The sequence below is a fragment of the Ovis aries genome, chromosome 13 (assembly GCF_016772045.2).
Source record: "Ovis aries strain OAR_USU_Benz2616 breed Rambouillet chromosome 13, ARS-UI_Ramb_v3.0, whole genome shotgun sequence".
NCBI lineage: Eukaryota > Metazoa > Chordata > Mammalia > Artiodactyla > Bovidae > Ovis > Ovis aries.
The window spans coordinates 80,615,193-80,622,600 of record NC_056066.1 but is presented as its reverse complement, the minus strand read 5'-3'; the positions used below and the strand labels follow the sequence as shown (position 1 = coordinate 80,622,600).

At 45.1% G+C, this 7,408-nt stretch overlaps 1 protein-coding gene across 3 annotated transcripts in view; it reads right to left on the bottom strand.

The window, feature by feature from the left end:
• The window catches only part of TSHZ2 (teashirt zinc finger homeobox 2), a 493,576-nt gene that overhangs the window by 465,610 nt on the left and 20,558 nt on the right, over positions 1–7,408 (bottom strand). The window lies entirely within an intron of this gene.

The following is a 7,408-nucleotide window of genomic DNA, read 5'->3' as shown; positions in this document are numbered from 1 at the left end:
CTTTCTAAGTCAGCAGAAGGAAAAACACGGGAAGGCTGTGCCTTGAGCTATAACGAATCCAGGACACCCCCCACCCCTCAGTGTCTCCTAAGGAAACTTTTCAGAATCAGAGGGCTGGGAAGAGACCTCAAGAGATCAAAAAGTCCTGAAAAACAAGGGTTCTCAGAAACTCAAACTCACCGAGTATTAAAAATGGAAAGAGCTGGAGCCATTGCTTGCCTCCTATCTTTTCTTATCCCAGTAAAATGACTTCCATTATTTTTGTTTTCTCCCCTACATCCCACAAGCTAGCCCTGTACACCGTGTTCATTCTTTCTCTATCGCCTTCATGAGTTTTGTTTCTCCTTAATACTGTCGGTGTTTTTCTTTACTTAATTTTTTTCAAAATGGATTTCCAACAGATTCATTTTTTTTCGTTCCCTTGGATTCAGCAATGATACCCATGAAATCACAACTTTAACGTACTTTTCTCTTTGAATACCCAGCAAATTAAAGCCATAACTATTTAAAAAATGCACATTTTCAATACCTAAAATTATCTTGTGGGCAACTGCCTTATAACAAGCCGGGAATTAAAGTTCTAGATCAGGGGTCAGCAAATTTTGCTGTAAAAAGCCGAACAGTAAAGATTTTGGGCTTTGCAGGCCAAGAGACAAAATCAGGAATCGAGTGCAGGGACTTATACAGCACGAAAGGAAGTGGATTTCCACATCCTCCTCAAAAAACTTTCAGAAATGCAAGAGCAATACATCCACAAATCATAAAAAAAAACAGGAGGTTAGGCTGAATTTGGCTCAGGGGCCATAATTTGTCAATCCCTAGTAAAGAATCCACCTAACAATCCAGGAGGTGCAGGAGACATGGGTTTGATCCCTGGTTCAGAAAGATCCCTGAGAGGAGGAAATGGCAACCCACTCTACTATTCTTGACTGGGAAAATCCCATGGACAGAAGAGCCTGGCAGGCTACAGTCCATGGGTCGCAAAGAGCTGCACATGGCTGAGCAGCCGAGCATGCACGCAAGGCTCAGAGTCACGTACCTGATATCTGTTTGAACCGTCTCTGAAATTTCTATAACATCATTACTGTTGTTGCTGTTGAGTCACTAAGTCATGTCTGACTCTTTTGCGTCCCCAGGGACTATAGTCCGCCAGGCTCCTCTGTCCATGGGATTCTCCAGATAAGAATACTGGAGTGGGTTGTCATGCCCTCCTCCAGGGAAGCTTCCCGACTCAGGGACTGAACCCACGTCTCCTGCATTTGTAGGCAGATTCTTTGCCACTGAGCCACCAGGGAAGTCCTCATAACATCGAGTGGGACATAAAAGGACTCACGGGATGATTGTGAAAATGAAATTAGCTGAAGGTAAGTGCTTAACACACCACCTGGCATAAAGCAGTTAGTAGATATTAGCTGTGTCTTCATCTTTGTCACTGTCATCAGCTCTCTCTTGATCTGGTGAGCTGGCCACTGAGTCCTTTCCCTGCCACACTCGAAGCACTCAGTATATGATGGATAGCTATTAATTCAACTGGTTGAAGCGGTACTTCTCAACCTTCTATGCAGATCAAACTCAACTGCAGATTTTTTTTTTTTTTTTTTTTTTTTACGAACATGGCTGAGTTACCTCCCAAAATCCTGACTCTAAAATTCACTCAAGGAATAAGCCGATTACACCCGTTTTTGTTTTTGAGAATTCTGGAGCAATTTTGATGAATCAAAACAGAAACCTGTGACTTAGAGCCTAATCTAGAGAGCAGGGTCAGGAGTTTCAATCCCCAGGTGGGCCCACTGCTTCTGCTCTGTTTTAAGGTCACAGACAACTCAGCTAGTGCTCAGGGCCTTTATTGATAGTCATGTCCATCTGCCAATCAACAATGAATGTTTATTGAACACCTATAACAATGCGAGAGTTGGACTGTGAAGAAGGCTGAGCGCCGAAGAGTTGATGCTTTTGAACTGTGGTGTTGGAGAAGACTCTTGAGAGTCCCTTGGACTGCAAGGAGATCCAACCAGTCCATTCTGAAGGAGATCAACCCTGGGATTTCTTTGGAAGGAATGATGCTAAAGCTGAAAGTTCAGTACTTTGGCCACCTCATGCGAAGAGTTGACTCATTGGAAAAGACCCTGATGCTGGGAGGGATTGGGGGCAGGAGGAGAAGGGGTGACGGAGGATGAGATGGCTGGATAGCATCACGGACTCGATGGACGTGAGTCTGAGTGAACTCCGGGAGATGGTGATGGACAGGGAGGCCTGGCGTGCTGCGGTTCATGGGGTTGCAAAGAGTCGGACACGACTGAGCGACTGATCTGATCTGATAACATGCCAGTCCTTGAGATAAGTGTTAGGGACACAGCAGTGAAGGAGAGGAGACCCTGGAACACGACAGGCCTAATTCCTCACCTTCCATCCCGCTGCCATGCTAGATTCTTCTTCTTAGCCTTTTAAGCATCTTGCATCTTCAGTGTATATTGGCCCTGCCCCCTGAGGGCCTGATACCTTTTGTTGACTGCCATTCCCACAGCCTAACAGTGCTTAGCACACAGGAGATCTGCTCAACAAAGCTCTGTTCTCGCGGGGTAAACAGGGAACTCCACTGGCCGCACGCTTAGCTGCACCCCAAGCCGATGGCCAGTGCAAGGCCGAGCGCGTCCCCAGCCTCCTTGGTGTCAGAGTCAAGAGTGAAGCATGCTCTCTGGTCCTGCCACCTCTCCGCTCTTTAATCTGAGATCACTGCCTTAAGCCTCCGTTTACTCCTTTATCAAATTCGTAAGACGTTGTGAGTATTAAATAGAATAATGCTTAATGTGGGGACAATGTTTAATGAGTAGTAGCTCTGTTGTGTTGATTTTCTCATCACCTGGAATTGAATAAACAAGAGATGGTTCTAGAAATTTTCTGACTATCCTTAAGGAGATCAGCTGAGGGCAAGTATTTAATAATATGCCTCTGCTGGCTCTCATTCCATACTAGCCCGATGGCAAGCATCTGTTTGTTGGAAAAATACTTCTTGAGCTTCCACCATGTGCCGGATGCAATGCTGTGGTCTTGGGACCTGGGGAAGGTAATGAGACCACGCATGACTCCTGCCCTCATAGAACTCACCATCTGTGGGGAGGGGGTATGGAGGGAGACGGATGGGCCTCAGATAAACCAAGGATCCTAAAATGCCAGTGCTGAAATGGGCAAAGCAGCGGCATTCATCGTGCTTTCTAGCTAAGGCTGGGGAGGAGGGGTGGGAGTTGACACAGTCTTAAAAATCAAGGTAGGTTTGCTACAAAGAAATGTATATTTATATTATATATACACACGCACATATAGAACATCTTTGAGATGAGCTAATAGCCACAGAAATCTTACAAACATGAAATCATCTCAAATCTGATCATTAAAGGATTAGGGACTGGGATGCTTTTGCTGTTGGAGTGGTGGTAAAGAACCGACCTGCCAGTACAGGAGACGCAACAGACGTGGGTTTGATCCCTGGGTTGGGAAGATCCCCTGGAGGAAGGCCTGGGAACCCACCCTAGTACTCTTGCCTGGAAACTTCGATGGATAGAAGAAGCTGGCGGCCTACAGTCCATGGGGCCGCAAGGATTTGGACACAACAGCGTGACTCACGCACACACACGCTTTTGCTATTTCTGCTCAGGCCTGAGCATCCCCAGGCTTCTCGGTCTGAGGCCACTTGGGACTAGACATCCGAGGACCGCCTGTCCGTGGGGGGACTGAAACTGTGGGAGCTGTGATTGTCCCCGGAAGTGATCAGTAAGAAGCTAGTGAGCAGGGCAGTGCTGAACCCACACAAGAGAGATGGGCCCACGGTCCGGGGCAGATGAAGCTGGGGAGCGAGAACCCCTGCGGTGACGTTCGGGAGGAGGGCAGAATGAAGAAAGCAGCTGCCTGCTCGACGCCTCCTCTCTCCCAGGTCTACTAATTGTCTTCCGAGGACAATCCAGGTGACGAATATGGGCCCAAGAAACACTGCCCTTGTAAGCAATCCCAGCTGCTCCGACAAATGTCCCCAAACAAAGGTTGCACGCCTCCCCACGAGCCCATGCTTGAAGCTCAATTTAATTGCTCACCTCTGCAGCTTTAAATCAAAGGTGGCTCCTATTAAGTATAATTACCTTTGCCAGCAGCTTGTATAACACAGTGAGTGAGGGGCTACTAACCAGGAATGGCTTCTACAGAGCATTATATATGCCTTGGACTAAATCAGCAGGCCCCACAGCTTCAGATGCACATATAATTCAGCCAGGAGCAAATGTATTCTGCAGGTAGAGAGCTGCACACCGCATAAACAAGGCGTTTCCTTCACATATGTCAGCAGCCTGGAGTCACCACTCTGCCGAAGGATAAACTAGAAGGCAAAAGGTTTCTCTGGACCTCGACCGTATACGACGCGGGGGTCTGGCAGCTTTTCTGCAAGAAGGCAAATTGCCATCCAACCGGTTAGTCTCTGAATGAGTCCCAGATCCAGTGCAAGAAATTAGACAAGCTCCAACTTTCTCAACCAAACGCCCATATTGGACCACCTTTCTCAGCCCTGGAAAGCAGGGTAGTCACACCCCTCCCAGCTGGCTTTGACACAGTCATTTCTCTCCCACTCAACCTCACCACATCTCTCATTCTTGACATACAAAAACATTTTTTTAAATCACGAGCGTCTTTATCATTTCAGGCTCGTCAGTTCGCATTTTGCCTAATTAATAAATAAATCAAACCCTGAAAGGAAATGAAAGTTGAGATGAACTTTTGGACCTACCCAAAAGAAGCCACAGCGAGCTAGACGAAGAATGTGGTGCTTTCAGTCCGGCAGGCTTCTTCCAGGGGTTACATTTCACCTCCGTTTCTACCATATAGAAGCCTTTTTATTAAAGTATGTGCCCAGAAGCATAAATGAAGACCTCAAAAAAAAAAAAAATAGATCTCTCTCTCTCTCCAAAGATGTTATACACTGCTATTCTAGTAGTCCTCAAACTGCGGGCTCACCCCTCTACAAACACCACATTAACTAGTATTTACTGAGCACTTGCTCTGTCCCAAGCATGCATGAAGAACACCGCATAGACATGGCTGTACTCTATGTGGCATCCCCACGTAGTATTAGGGGAAGTGTTTTTTTCCAAATTAAGAGACTAATGTTTATAATAAACATTAGTTTACTAACAAAGAGAAAATTTGTTATTAATAAATGTTAGATTATTGATAAACAGATAACTTGCCTGAGATCAGACGGAGAGTAAGGGCCTGGCCTCAGTCTGTCGTATTGTGAGGGCAGGTACGTGTAAAGAATCTGGGACAGTGCCCGGCAGGGAGTGGACTCTCAGGACACGCAACAAGTCTGGCCATTATTGTTTCAGGAAACAAGACAGAGAAAAGGTTGATTCCATCCAGGGTTACAGTGAGCAGTGATCAGAGTGGCCAACTTGAGGCAAATCTGGAAACCTTCACAGCAAGTCATTACTCATAAGAGCTGAGCAGGGGCTAGTGTGTGCAGGAAGGGAAGGACCTGGGCTCAGGAAGGATTAGTCAGAAAAGAAATCAGGGAACTAGCGCTTATGGAGATGTTCAGGGCTTCCTGGGATGAACGAGGCCCAGAAAAACTAACAAACATAGAAACAGAAATGAACTTGAGTTCATCCATTTATCCATCCGTCCATCCCTCTCTCCATCCATCCACCCAGCCATCCAGCAATTCTAGGTACCCCATCTCTGGCCTCTTACCATAGGGGGCCTTATCTCATTCACCTCTGTAGCCCTGGCACACAGCACAGCGTCTTGAAAATAATAGAAGCTATTACATATCCATGGAAAGAATGAAAGGATGGCTCTCAAATAGGTCCTCTCCTTTCAGGGAACTTATCTTCCACGAATCAGTTCGCTCTTTCCAAACCCCCTCCCTTCCACGCCTCCTTCGTATTATTCCTGAAATGAAATTTTTACCCTGGAAGATCTACACACCAGCATCAGTGTTGGCTCAGCAAAGTTTAAAGCTCAAGCCCTCGCCCCACAAATTTTTCTTTGCTTCTCTGGAAGTCAAGCCTCTTATTTTTGCCATTTGCTCTCCCACTGAAAATTAAAACATTGCAGCCTCACAGATTGGTTTGCTGAGTGTTACAGCTCTTGTTTTCATGATGCAGAAACAATCGGAAGCCCTTCCTGTCACTTTAATTTTTTTTTAAAATTTCTTTAATAAAGTTGTAAGTTTCCATTGCTACTGTGTTATTTGCGGGGAGGACTCCCCATTAACTTATCCAATGCCTTCCCTCCACGGCAGGAGAGCAGTTTGAAGGACGTGCCTGAGAATTCAAATTGGAATTACAAACCAGCATTCTTGTTTATTTGTCAGAGTGCTGTGGCAGATTCAGAAGTCAAACCAAAGCACAAAACTCTTCTTGTGGAGTGGGTGCTCAGGGGACTGTGGTCTAAAATGAAAATCAGATCATTGCTCAAAAAGAGGGGGGGCGGAAACCCTCACACAGTGCATTGTAACACATTTGAAAACATCTCCATGTTCCTTAAATGTTCTGCTGAGAGTGCTAACAGGTCAGTCCACAGGAAATGCAAGAATACGTTATATTTTAATCAGGGCACATAAAACACTGTCTCGAATGTTATGTTGCCCAGGGGAATGCAGGGAGCAGGAACGCTCACAAACTCCAGGTCAGTCTCCCCATTACATCACTGTGAAAAAAAAGAAATTTATGAGGTTAAATTATATGGATGTTATATATTGGAACTGTTAGCCCATTCCCAAATGAGAATGTTGGCTGAAATAGCCAGATTCCCTGAGAGAAATTTCTTAAGGCCTTCTATTACGGATGTTTTTATGGTAACTTTCCACAAAAAAGTGAAGACTTATTCATTCTTCGAAGATAACGAAATGAATAAAAAGAAAGATGTCTAACCAAAACACAAAGTCCAAATTCCAATAGAGAGGGCACCTAAAAGAGTTACGCATATTATTTTTCTCCAGAGATAATAATACGGAAGTTATTTTGTGGAACTTACTCATGATTTATTTGGTCTATTCCTCATCTAAGTGATTGGAAACACAGATGTTGACGCTATAACTTTGCTTCCAGTAAATAATTCCTCAAAGGACTCACATTTGTTTAACCTTAGTCACAAGATGATAAAACTTATTAAACATTTATGGAAGCAGCAACACAATTTTGTTGGTTTATGTCTTTGGCAAGTTTAGAAACTCATATCCCCAACTTTTCCACCTCCCTTTCACCTCTCTAAAAGAAAAATATCTCTGAGGAAGTTACTGTACCTGAGTTATGAAGTCCCCCCTCCCCCTTATTCCTCCACTTGCGGCTGCAGGCTGACAGTAACAGGAGGGCTGCCACGCTGATCTCAAAGAACAATAATTAACCCAAGGGGACAGCAGGCAAGG